The sequence below is a fragment of the Musca autumnalis genome, unplaced genomic scaffold (genome assembly GCF_047663935.1).
Source record: "Musca autumnalis isolate F117 unplaced genomic scaffold, ASM4766393v1 scaffold_1, whole genome shotgun sequence".
In the NCBI taxonomy this organism is placed as follows: Eukaryota; Metazoa; Arthropoda; class Insecta; order Diptera; family Muscidae; genus Musca; species Musca autumnalis.
The window spans coordinates 283733154-283746677 of NW_027411644.1; the positions used below are offsets into that span (position 1 = coordinate 283733154).

Sequence of the window (13524 nt, forward strand, 5' to 3'; positions counted from 1 at the left end):
TCGAAAAGGGTCTTAAGAAGCACCCTTTCCTTTCGAAAAGGGTCTTAAGAAGCACCCTTTCCTTTCGAAAAGGGTCTTAAGAAGCACCCTTTCCTTTCGAAAAGGGTCTTAAGAAGCACCCTTTCCTTTCGAAAGGGGTCTTAAGAAGCACCCTTTCCTTTCGAAAAGGGTCTTAAGAAGCACCCATTCCTTTCGAAAAGGGTCTTAAGAAGCACCCTTTCCTTTCGAAAAGGGTCTTAAGAAGCACCCTTTCCTTTCGAAAAGGGTCTTAAGAAGCACCCTTTCCTTTCGAAAAGGGTCTCAAGAAGCACCCTTTCCTTTCGAAAAGGGTCTCAAGAAGCTCCCTTTCCTTTCGAAAAGGGTCTTAAGAAGCACCCTTTCCTTTCGAAAAGGGTCTTAAGAAGCACCCTTTCCTTTCGAAAAGGGTCTTAAGAAGCACCCTTTCCTTTCGAAAAGGGTCTTAAGAAGCACCCTTTCCTTAAGAAAAGTATCTTAAGAAGCACCCTTTCCTTAAGAAAAGTATCTTAAGAAGCAACCATTCCTTTAGAAAAGGGTCTTAAGAAGCACACTTTTCTTTCGAAAAGGGTCTTAAGAAGCACCCTTTCATTTCGAAAAGGGTCTTAAGAAGCACCCTTTCCTTTCGAAAAGGGTCTTAAGAAGCACCCTTTCCTTTCGAAAAGGGTCTTAAGAAGCACCCTGTCCTTTCGAAAAGGGTCTTAAGAAGCACCCTTTCCTTTCGAAAAGGGTCTTAAGAAGCACCATTTCCTTTCGAAAAGGGTCTTAAGAAGCACCCTTTCCTTTCGAAAAGGGTCTTAAGAAGCACCCTTTCCTTTCGAAAGGGGTCTTAAGAAGCACCCTTTCCTTTCGAAAGGGGTCTTAAGAAGCACCCTTTCCTTTCGAAAAGGGTCTTAAGAAGCACCCATTCCTTTCGAAAAGGGTCTTAAGAAGCACCCTTTCCTTTCGAAAAGGGTCTTAAGAAGCACCATTTCCTTTCGAAAAGGGTCTTAAGAAGCACCCTTTCCTTTCGAAAAGGGTCTCAAGAAGCACCCTTTCCTTTCGAAAAGGGTCTTAAGAAGCACCCTTTCCTTTCGAAAAGGGTCTTAAGAAGCACCCTTTCCTTAAGAAAAGTATCTTAAGAAGCACCCTTTCCTTAAGAAAAGTATCTTAAGAAGCACCCTTTCCTTAAGAAAAGTATCTTAAGAAGCAACCATTCCTTTAGAAAAGGGTCTTAAGAAGCACACTTTTCTTTCGAAGAGGGTCTTAAGAAGCACCCTTTCATTTCGAAAAGGGTCTTAAGAAGCACCCTGTCCTTTCGAAAAGGGTCTTAAGAAGCACCATTTCCTTTCGAAAAGGGTCTTAAGAAGCACCCTTTCCTTTCGAAAAGGGTCTTAAGAAGCACCATTTCCTTTCGAAAAGGGTCTTAAGAAGCACCCTTTCCTTTCGAAAAGGGTCTTAAGGAGCACCCTTTCCTTTCGAAAAGGGTCTTAAGAAGCACCCTTTCCTTTCGAAAGGGGTCTTAAGAAGCACCCTTTCCTTTCGAAAAGGGTCTTAAGAAGCACCCATTCCTTTCGAAAAGGGTCTTAAGAAGCACCCTTTCCTTTCGAAAAGGGTCTTAAGAAGCACCCTTTCCTTTCGAAAAGGGTCTTAAGAAGCACCCTTTCCTTTCGAAAAGGGTCTTAAGAAGCACCCTTTCCTTTAGAAAAGGGTCTTAAGAAGCACCCTTTTCTTTAGAAAAGGGTCTTAAGAAGCACCCTTTCCTTTAGAAAAGGGTCTTAAGAAGCACCCTTTCCTTTAGAAAAGGGTCTTAAGAAGCACCCTTTCCTTTAGAAAAGGGTCTTAAGAAGCACCCTTTCCTTTAGAAAAGGGTCTTAAGAAGCACCCTTTCCTTTAGAAAAGGGTCTTAAGAAGCACCCTTTCCCTTAGGAAAGGGTCTTAAGAAGAACCCTTTCCTTTAGAAAAGAAGCACCCTTTCCTTTAGAAAAGGGTCTTAAGAAGCACCCTTTCCTTTAGAAAAGGGTCTTAAGAAGCACCCTTTCCTTTAGAAAAGGGTCTTAAGAAGCACCCTTTCCTTTAGAAAAGAAGCACCCTTTCCTTTAGAAAAGGGTCTTAAGAAGCACCCTTTCGTTTCGAAAAGGGTCTTAAGAAGCACCCTTTCCTTTCGAAAAGGTCTTAAGAAGCACCCTTTCGTTTCGAAAAGGGTCTTAAGAAGCACCCTTTCCTTTCGAAAAGGTCTTAAGAAGCACCCTTTCATTTCGAATAGGGTCTTAAGAAGCACCCTTTCCTCTCGAAAAGGGTCTTAAGAAGCACCCTTTCCTCTCGAAAAGGGTCTTAAGAAGCACCCTTTCCTTTCGAAAAGGGTCTTAAGAAGCACCCTTTCCTTTAGAAAAGGGTTTTAAGAGGTACCCTTTCCTTTAGAAAAGGGTCTTAAGAAGCACCCTTTCCTTTAGAAAAGGATCTTAAGAGGTACCCTTTCCTTTAGAAAAGGGTCTTAAAAAGCACCCTTTCCTTTAGAAAAGGGTGTTAAGAAGCAACCGTTCCTTTCGAAAAGGGTCTTAAGAAGCACCCTTTCCTTTCGAAAAGGGTCTTAAGAAGCACCCTTTCGTTTCGAAAAGGGTCTTAAGAAGCACCCTTTCGTTTCGAAAAGGGTCTTAAGAAGCACCCTTTCGTTTCGAAAAGGGTCTTAAGAAGAACCCTTTCGTTTCGAAAAGGGTCTTAAGAAGCACCCTTTTCTTTCGAAAAGGGTCTTAAGAAGCACCCTTTTCTGTCGAAAAGGGTCTTAAGAAGCACCCTTTCCTTTGGAAAAGGGTCTTAAAAAGCACCCTTTCCTTTGGAAAAGGGTCTTAAGAAGCACCCTTTCCTTTGGAAAAGGGTCTTAAGAAGCACCCTTTCCTTTGGAAAAGGGTCTTAAGAAGCACCCTTTCCTTTGGAAAAGGGTCTTAAGAAGCACCCTTTCCTTTGGAAAAGGGTCTTAAGAAGCACCCTTTCCTTAAGAAAAGTATCTTAAGAAGCACCCTTTCCTTAAGAAAATTATCTTAAGAAGCAACCATTCCTTTAGAAAAGGGTCTTAAGAAGCAACCATTCCTTTAGAAAAAGGTCTTAAGAAGCACACTTTCCTTTAGAAAAGGGTCTTAAGAAGCACACTTTCCTTTAAAAGGGTCTTAATAAGTACCCTTTTCGTTAGAAAAAGGTGTTAAAATGCATCCTTTCCTTTAGAAAAGGGTCTTAAGAAGCAACCATTCCTTTAGAAAAGGGTCTTAAGAAGCACCCTATCCTTTAGAAAGGGTCTTAAAAAGCACCCTATCCTTTAGAAAAGCGTCTTAAAAAGCACCCTTTCCTTTAGAAAAAGGTCTTAAAAAGCACCCTTTCCTTTAGAAAAGGGTCTTAAGAAGCACCCTTTCCTTTAGAAAAGTGTCTTAAAAAGCATCCTTTCTGTTTTGTTTTTTCTAGAAGACCCATTTATCTTCCTTACGTGTGTGTTTATCAACACCTTAATATACCCGTCATCTTTCTCATGATTGAGGTTATAAAATAACCATAATCGGATTTGTCGGATAATAATAACAGCTCTATCGTGACAGGCAATTGAATGGACAATGGATAAGTGGGCAAATAAGGCAGACAATCAGTTAGTTAGTCAGTCAGGCACTCATACAGACGATGTATGGGAATGTCTCTTTGTCTTCATTGCCGGCCGGTTTTAACCACAACAACGATCAATTTAACATTGATGATGATACCGATCTCTACTCCAGCTACACTACGTACACTGCTGACTGCCCCTTTTGGAGGAATGACATTCGTTGCAGCAACAACAAGGCAAAAATAATACAAAACCAACAACAACTACATATTTATGATACGGAGGGGGCAGACACTGCAAATTGCTCCAAATAAACGGATGGAAAGAACGATTGAAGAACCAACGAACGTTCAAACGAATCTTAAATTATTGTCATTTCTTGGTGAGAAGAGGATCGATCTTGTGTTGTTTTTTTCCTACTTTTTCTTTTTTGCTAACTACTGCTGGGAGAGTTTTTAAATAATGCCTTCTGCTTCTTGGTATCCGAATGGAGGATGACGCAAAAGACGACACCGTGTCTCGAACGCTGTCATCCAATAAAAAAGCCATTATGAATTTTGCCAATTGTCTGGATGAGGCTGATGGTCTGATGATGTGGTTAGCTTGTGGGGAGGGGGAAGGGGAGTTTTGCACAGACAAAGAAATCCAAAAAGATAGTCATGGTTAACAACGACGATGGCACTACTGTCAGACATTTGGGCAGACACAAGGCACAGCTTGGCAGAGTAGGCCGTTAAAATAAGGAATCTTGGGGAAAAACATACTTCTTTGCTACAGTGGCATGGGAGGGAATGGAGATATGAAAACAAGTTTAGTTTGTGGGAAGTGTGTGCTCTAATTTCCATTTTATGGTATCACCCATTGGATTCGGCACACACACATACGCACATGTGTTCACACGCGTATTTTATAACGGCTGCTTAACATTTTCAAATGGACCTCGTTAGTAAATTGATTGGTTTTCTTTTTTTTTTTTGATATTTGGTTCGAATTTTTTTATGCTTCTTTCAATACGATCGGTCGATCAGTTGTAACTAATTTGAATGTCCACAAACATATGTAAAATGCTAAACAAAACACACCTCATTAACTGTTTTTATTACCCTATTAACAAGCCGCGCCAGGTGACTCTGGCCTGTGGTCGATGATATGACGACGACCAAGACGACAACAACGATGATGATGATGAGATCTGGTTGACTGGCTAGTTGTCGTCCGGGTGCTATATATGGCGCTGATGTCGTATGATTTTATTTAGGCTTTTTTCTGGTAGAGGATACCAAAGCAGCTGCTGCGACACTTGAAGCTTGGAGGTGATAATGATGTTACACCATCTGTTTAACGATTAGTTAACGTCGTTTGGGTTTCTTTTTTTTCTTGTTTAGTATTTTTTTTTCTTAATAAACCACTTTTTTATGCGAAATGCGAAACAAAAACAACACTTCTTTGATATATTTTTGCTACTTTAATTAGCACTTAAATGGCCATAAAATCACAGCTTAAAAACCAACAAACGAAGGCTTTACGCTTCTTGTTGGCCCATAGGCACTCACGCACTGTATCCCGTCGTAGCTTAACTTTTTTTCTCGCGTTTTGTGCAAAGAATCACAACAACAACACTAACTACTATAACAACTTTTTTGTATATTAACTAAACTTAGTTTATATATATTTTTTTCTTCTTCTTCTGTTTTTTCTGCCTTTCTGACCAAAAACACCAGCTGAGATACAATTTTCCGCTACGCGTATTTTAACTACTTCTCGAACTCGAACTTAAGATGAAACTGAATAAACTGAATCAACTTCATAACAGAACACCAAAGCCCAACCAACCAGCAACCATCATCGATCATTACAGTTGGTCGTCGTCAGTCGGTCGGTCATTCATTTCATTGTTTGGTTCGATGGCCAACTACGATTCAAACCTTGTTGTAAGTTGTGCCATGACGACGATGATGAGACAAACATTCACAACCTACATTATGGCCATGGTTAGAAGACTGACTGACGACGACTGGGCTGGATCATGTGTTACACAGCCAGGGATGGAAATGCCAAGAGCATTAAAACTTATTTACACTAGCACCTAAAAACAAGTGCTTTGGGCAAATAGGTAATTTAATTGAGAGATATTAAATGGGATTGATGAACTTTATTAAAACACGTTTAGTGTAAATGTGGCTTTACTGTATTTAATCATATAGCTCAGCCTTTGCGCTTACTAGGGTATATTTTAAATGTACGTTATCGAAATATTGGTTTTAGACACCAAGTATGTGGACGAAATCTGTTTCAGACAATTTGGAGTCGATTTAGCACTGTCCGTTCGTATGTCTGCCCGTCTGGCTGGTGCGCACGCATTTCCTTTAACAAACTCTGGCGCCCAAACGATTCATTTTCATAGAGAACAATCATGGATATTTTAAATAACAAATTTTAGCGCCCAAGGGTTGAACTTTTTCATACAGGAATTGTGGCGCCCAATCGTTGTTGTTTATAACCTTAGTCTTTAGGCTAACTAGGGTGCATATACTTTGATACAATCAAGAATGTGCTTCATCGAAGTAATGGCTTTAGACCCCAAGTATGTTTGGACGAAATGTGTTTCAGACAATTTGGAGTCGATTGAGCAATGCCCGTCCGTCCGTCTGTCTGTCTGTCTGGCTGGCTGGAGCGCACCATAACTCTCGAACGGATGAACCGATTCGGTTCAAATTTTGGCTTTCGTAATATTTTGCCCAAACTTAGTTTAAGTTTGAAGATGTCCATCGGTCCACTCCTTCCGGTACCTCTCCCACAAAAGTTCGAAAATGTTCGGAAAATTTGTGCGCACGATAACTCTTGCAGGGAGTAACCGATTTGGTCCATACTTTGCCCATCGTAAAATGTGTACCAAACTTAGATAATGTTTCAATATAGATTTAATCGGCCCACTCCTCTCACACAAAATTTCGGAAAAGTTCAGTTTAGGGCCATCTCTCGAATCGGTCTGATTTTTGTTTTAGCAACTTGTATTCACTGCCCTCCATACGACGTTACAAGTTTCATCAGGGGCAAGTCCATACTTCCTGAGAAAATAGCCTGAAAGTTGCAAAAAACCCCTATGGCACCCCTATGACCGATTCGGTTCAAAATTTGGCCTTAGTAATATTTTGTCCAAACATAGTTTAAGTTTGAAGATAAGCCATATCGATCCACTCCTTCAGGTACCTCCCTCACAAAAGTTCAAAAATGTTTGGAAAAATTGTTCGTACGGTAACTCTTGAAAGGAGTGGCCGAATTGGTCTATACTTTAAACATCCTAATATATCTACCAGTAGGCCTATTCTGTAACTTTTTAACAACTTCACCCATTCTTTATTTTACAACAATTTCATTTGTTTGTTTTGTATTTGTTACAAAAACAAAAGAAATTTTAACAACTTTTCAATCGATAAAAGTTATAGAATAGGGCTGCAGATATATTTCAGGTTCAAATATGGACTATATTTGTCCACTCCATACGGTACCTCACACACAAAATTTCGGATAAGTTCACTTTAAGACCTTATATCGAATCACTTTGATTTTTGTTGAAGCAACTTGCATTCGCTGCCTCAATTACGATGGTAAAAGTTTTTTAAGGGCAAGTTCATACTTCTTGAGCAAAAAGCCCGAAGAGGGTAAAAACCACCTATGGCACCATATGTTGTGGCTGGAGATCCACTTCCATAACGGTCAATGTCGATCCATTCCTTTTAGTATTTCCTCCAAAAAACATTTGATCTTTAATCCTAAACAACATTTTTGTCGGTTCAAACGTCCAAAATGTTTAAAACCCCCTAAATACATACGTATTTTGGGAAAAAAATTGTTTCAATATACACAGGCTGAGGGCTTGTTGCTGCTTATACCCTTAATGTTTAGGCTAACTAGTGTACATACACTTTGATACAATAACAGGTAAACAAGTAAAAAAGTATCAGCCGACAGAGATATACCCTCAGCCTTTGCAAATTGAAACACTTTTTTCACAAAAAAAACGTATGTATTTAGGTGGTTTTCAAAATTATAGGCTTATGAACCGACAAAATCGTGGATTAGAATTAAAGTTCAAAAGTCCCTTATGGACGTGGATCTTATTTTGGTAGTCGTATCTATTCGGTAGATATCGAGCCCACTAGTCATTTCAATTTGGACCAATATGCCAGAAAGCATAAACTTGTCCACGGAAAACATAATATCGCTGTAAACACGACCACAAAGAACAGCATCGGTATACATTTCAAAAGAATCTTCGAACAGACCCTAAACTGCAGTTAGACACAAATGTTGAACTTTTATGTGGGAGGTACTTGAAGGAGTGGACCGACATGGCCCATCTTCGAACTTAAACTAAGCTTGGACATAATATTACGAAGGCCAAATTTTTGACCAAATCGGTTCAACTATACACGGTGTCATAGGGTTTTTTTGCAAGTTTCCGCCTATTTTCTCAGGAAGTATGGACTTGCCCCTGATGAAACTTTTACCGTCGTATGAAGGGCAGTGAATACATGTTGCTACAACAACAATCAAAGCGATTCGAGAGCAGGTCCTAAACTGAACTTTTCCGAAATTTTGTGTGGGAGGTAACCGAAGGAGTGGACCGATAGAGTCCGTAATGGAATCTCATCTAAGTCTGGTAGAAATTTTACGATCAAGAGTTATCGTGTGAACAAATTTTCCGAACATTTTCGAACTTTTGTGGGGGACGTGCCGGAAGGACCGATATAAGCCATCTTCGAACTTATACTTAGTTTGACAAAATATTACGAAAGCCAAATTTTGGACCGAATCGGTTGATTCGTTCGAGGGTTATCGTGCGCTCCAGCCAGACGGACGAACATGGCTAAATCAACTCCAAATTGTCTGAAACGGGGTTCGTCCAAACACAACTGGGTTTAAAACCATTATATCGATGAAGCACATTTTGGCCGCATGAAAGTCTATATATCCCTCGTTAACATAAATACTAAGGATATAACAAGTGAGCCAAGGCTATAGTCGGGTCGGGGCCGACTATGTGATACCCTACACCACTACCCCTGTTCATAAGCTTTTGACTAATAAAATTCAAAATATTAAAATTGGGATAGCTTGGCGCCTTTGCTCTGAATGTCTTCTCTGTTGTTTGACCACCTATGACAACCTACTTCACATCGTTGTAAAGGTGATATTTTCTACTTTCCTTGCCAGGCTTTGCTTTCGATATACCTCCTACAGAAGGGAGATATTAACTTTGAAATAAAACGTTGGTCTTTTTTTCAAATATTTTTTTTTTTTTGCCCATTCCGACCCCTAAATATTATCCGACCATCACCAAAATCAATAGGCTTCTTCCCCTCCGGGACCCCCATCAACATCCAAAATTTCGTGACGATCCGATCAAAATTGCGACTTGTAGCGTGATTACAAGGTTTAGATGGACAGACGGACGGACTGACGGACGGACACACATAGCCAGATCGAATCAGCTCGTCGAGACATTCATTTTGGTATGTATAAGTATGGGTCTACGACCATTATTTCGATGCGTTACAAACTTTTTGGCCAAAACCAGAGGGATAGAACAGGATTAACGGACGATTAAACCGACTCCAAATTCTCAGAAACGGATTTCGTCCTAAAATACTTGCGGTCTTACATCATTATTTCGATGAGGCGTATTTTTATACCCTACACCACTATGTGGGGAGGGTATTATAACCCACATAGTGGTGTAGGGTATAAAAATACGCCTCATCGAAATAATGATGTAAGACCCCAAGTATTTTAGGACGAAATCCGTTTCTGAGAATTTGGAGTCGGTTTAATCGTCCGTTAATCCTGTCCTATCCCTCTGGCTGGTCCGCACGATAGATCTCGAACGGATGAATCTATTTGGTCCAAACTTTGAATCTCGTAATATTTGTTCAAACATAGTTTAAGTTTGAAGCTGGACCATTGGAAACTCGTCCACAAAAGCACAACGAAATTTGCAAAATTGGTGCGAAATATAAATCTCGAAAGCAATAACGATTTGTCCAAATATTACACATCGCAAATATTCCTTCCAGATATGCATACATAGATCAAGTTTTCACATGAACAATAGCAGACCACTCCTTTTTTGCAGCAGGTTGTCCTCGCGTCCCCTAGCAAGACGGTACAGTTTTTCAGGGGTAAGTCCATACATCCTGAGATAATAGCCTAAAAGCTCTAAAAATAGCTTACGAATTGAGTGTCCAATTTGGCCAAAACTGTTCACATCTCTACCCAACGTACATCAAGTTCCAAAATACCCTTATCAGAGAACACCTTCGAACAAGAATTCAAAATTTTCGCTTAATCGCAGTTTGAAAGCTGTTGGGGGAATTGTCTTAAAAACTTTACCAAATGTACTCTTTGTGTACCTTTTAGAACAATATTTTTTCCTAGGAAAGTCCTGCTTTCTGAAATTTTCTTATTTTCCCTTAACTCCTTGGAAGTCTCAGGGGGTATCTAAAACACAATCAGAATTTATTCTCTGCTTGTGAGCACAAGGAAGAGCTAAGAGAGCCTGGCCTCAGGAATCGTGGGCGCCAACTTTGGCGTATGTGGATTCATCCGCTGCCATACCTACTGTCTTATCCTCCATATTAACGCATACATCTGTAGACCCCATTTCCCAAGTACTTCGGGTTGGCTCTTAAAGATATTTTGGTGCTGTTGCAGGTGTGTCCTTCATGCATTAAAGTTATACCGTCCATTATCGATCGCCAGAGCCTCGTTTGCGTGATCAGAGGACACCAAGTTTAAGTAAATAGTGGGGGTAGTTGGAGTTTGATTGGTTATGTCATCAAATGTTTTATACGTATTCGCATCTCTCTTTTGGTTTCCCTTCCTGACATATGTAATGTTATAAAAACAATCTAACGGATAGCAACTTTAATGGCTAGTGGGCACGATAACTATCGAATGTAGTTGCAGAACTATCGTAATATTTCCCTCAAACTTAAATCATGTTCGGGAATGGACTATATGGAGTAGGATCGGATGTCTTCTCGGAAGAAGTAAACGTAGCTACATCCATAAAGCTCAATCGCACGGCGACGGGTTCTTCGATACCGGATTGACCCGGAACCACACAACTATAGTTTGCAATCCCACAGCAGCGGGTTCTTTCGTACCGGATTGACCCGAAACCATAGTGTTTTGGCCAGCGACTGCACCAACTCAGCATCAAACCTATGATTCTACGTAGGTTATTGACCCAACATTAGCCCGCTTTTGGAAGGTCAAACAGTCTGGTATTGAAGGACTTTAATGCTCATCATATGCTGTGGTATCCGAAAATGACCAGATGGGGTATAGTGCTGGCTGAGCAGATTGATAGCTCTACTTTTTACACCAGGGACACCAACTGTTCCGACGTAAAAATCAATACATACCATAGGTCTGTAGCGATTTTTGCCTCAAAACAGTTGGCTGTTGGTTTCTGTATGTCAAAACTCACCAAAGCAGCGAGAAAACATCCCTGTTTTACACCATTGGTGATCACTTCCTTACGGTGGCGTAAAAACAAACCACACGTATTCTCTCTTTATTTCTCATTTGCCATTGCTTAGTAATGGGGAGAGTATCTTACCTCTTCTAAAACATGAACTATTCGGAGCACCAGAATTGGCGGAGAGTGTCACAGTTCGCCGGACATAACCATCGTGTCACCTTATCTGACAAATGACATCACCTGGCAACCTGACTGTCATTTCTCTTGGACCAGACCATATCCACAAATTTTTCTCTATCAGCAGACAGATCGATTTCATCACCTCCTAAGGTCGCACATTCATCAATCATATATGATTCCTATAGGAATACTAATTGACCTTGAAAGTTCTGGTTTCCTATCGTGGATCTTTTCATAAATTGTAATTGCAAGCAAAATTCTTGGTAGCCAATTTTGAAATCTTTTAAAATTAATTTCTGGCGCCCAATCCAAGGTCTATACAAAAACTTATAAGACGTGTAAAGTATTTTACTTTTAGCAAATATCTATGAACACAGCTTTTGTCGTTTTGTTGTTTTTCTAAATCATGAAGATCTCTCCTGATATGTCTGGATTGGTATGGGGGCCCCATTCATCATATGGTATCACCGGAGCAAGTGTTGCAACGAGAGCAAGCCATTGTGTTGCTGCACTGGAAGAATCTTTGTCTCTTCATGCAGATGGACCACTGAAGATATGAGGACACAACCTGTTGCAGTTCTCAGAGCGGAATTCTGACAGGTTTCCATATTTGTCCATCGCGTTGCACTTATATTCGCGGACCACACTGACGCCACATAGCTTACCACAGACTAAACAATCGCGTTATATGTGGTCAAGAAGGTTTCTTTATCTGCACCCCAAGTGCTGCCTGCTACGGACTTGAGGACCTTGTTCGTAAATCTGAGCTTGTCGCAGACAGATGTGGCATGCACGGAATCTTTGGGAAGTTACTGATCGGAATTCGGCTACCATCTCTCACATCTGAAGTCCATGTGGTGAACAGAGCACCGGTTATTTACAGGACTTCAGTCTTTTACAAATGAAATCAGGGAAGGTACCCGACGCCAAGTTCGTACAATCTCCCGCATACGTAACGATCTTACCCCCAGTTTATGTATTTCGAACCGAAAATGTGTGCGCATGAAACACACCCAAACATTAGTTTTTGAAATATTATTTCCTTTGCTTTTGCTTCAAAACAAAAAACAAATTCGGAAAGCACACCCAAATTTGGTAGTTTTTCTTGCGTATTCATTTTCTTATCGACATACATAAACAGGCCCATAATGCCGTCTGGAGGCACAACTTGTTCTGATTGAGCCCTCGACTAATATGTGTGTAGATGGCTTGCAGCACTGTGCTGCTTACGGAACCCATGCTGATGGGCAACTGGATAGCTAACGCTGGGGAGGAGTAAGGCCTCAAGAGTCTTTGCTACGGACGAAAAAAACGAAATCGGTCTGTACGACTCACCTTTTCGGGCATCCTTGCCTAGCTTCTATAGCGTGATCACTCTGTCAATTTTCCAGACTTCGGGAACGATGTCGTTGGCTATCGACAGGTTAATAAATGTGGTAAGATACTCAACTCCAGGCTCATCGAGCTTTTTCTGCATTACCAAGGAGATTCCATCAGGTCTAAAGGAATTGGATGATTTAGCGTTACTGTCGCGACAACAATTGTAGATTGTGGTGTTCTTCCTCCAAAGATCTTATTCGGGTATTCGAGCAGCTGGTTGTTGTTATGGCAGCATAGGTTTAATGCTTGGTTGGCAGCCGCTTGCTTTTGGTTTCGAGTAAATCCGGTTCATTTTAATAGAGCGAGATAGTGAAAGTGAGAAATGTAAGTTATATAATTAATCGGGTATGTTCTGAGACACACTTCACCTCTCACTTCACGCCTCAAGCATTTTGTTCACACAATTTACGCTTATTATCGAGTATTTTATGGATGGACTAGCGTGTACTCTTCTTTTTAAATAACCTAATGAATCTTATGGGCCGATTCCGTACAGCGAGGCGAGTCATGTCGCGTCGTCTATCGTCTCTGTGACAAAATTTAAAAAATGCACTACGTATAGCGATAGAAAATAATCGTCGATAACAAGTTATTTTTATTTTTTTTTTTTTATTTTTATTCGTTAGTAAAAATGAACGGCGACAGCTAATTTGTTGTCGCCGGAAAATTAACATTACGGCGACAAAATTTGACGTCGTCGTGCGACTTTTGCCATACGTAATAGAGTTGTACAATCTAGTTCATTTGAAAGATCTAGTTCAATAGCTCAGCTCTTTGAACTGAACTAGGTCAGCAATCTAGTTCATAGTTCACTGTCCAGATCAATCATTCGGATAAAAATCGTTCACCGGCGGCTCTTAATCGGTCGTTTGATGAAAACGCATACATACACTAA

The 13524-nt window shown here is 40.4% G+C and overlaps 1 protein-coding gene across 7 annotated transcripts in view; it reads right to left on the reverse strand.

Annotated features, from left to right (window-relative positions):
* shf (WNT inhibitory factor 1) overlaps window positions 1-12657 on the reverse strand; it is a 58287-nt gene extending 45630 nt beyond the window's left edge. For 3 of the 7 annotated variants that reach the window (XM_073964219.1, XM_073964216.1, XM_073964214.1), the window contains exon 1: window positions 4663-4794. The gene's annotated coding sequence lies outside the window, so the exon portion shown is untranslated. Of the gene's footprint in view, window positions 1-4662; window positions 5376-12584 lie in introns of those variants that run through there. The other 4 variants (XM_073964221.1, XM_073964217.1, XM_073964220.1 and 1 more) reach the window with 3 other exon arrangements.
* Window positions 12658-13524: the final 867 nt, after the last annotated feature.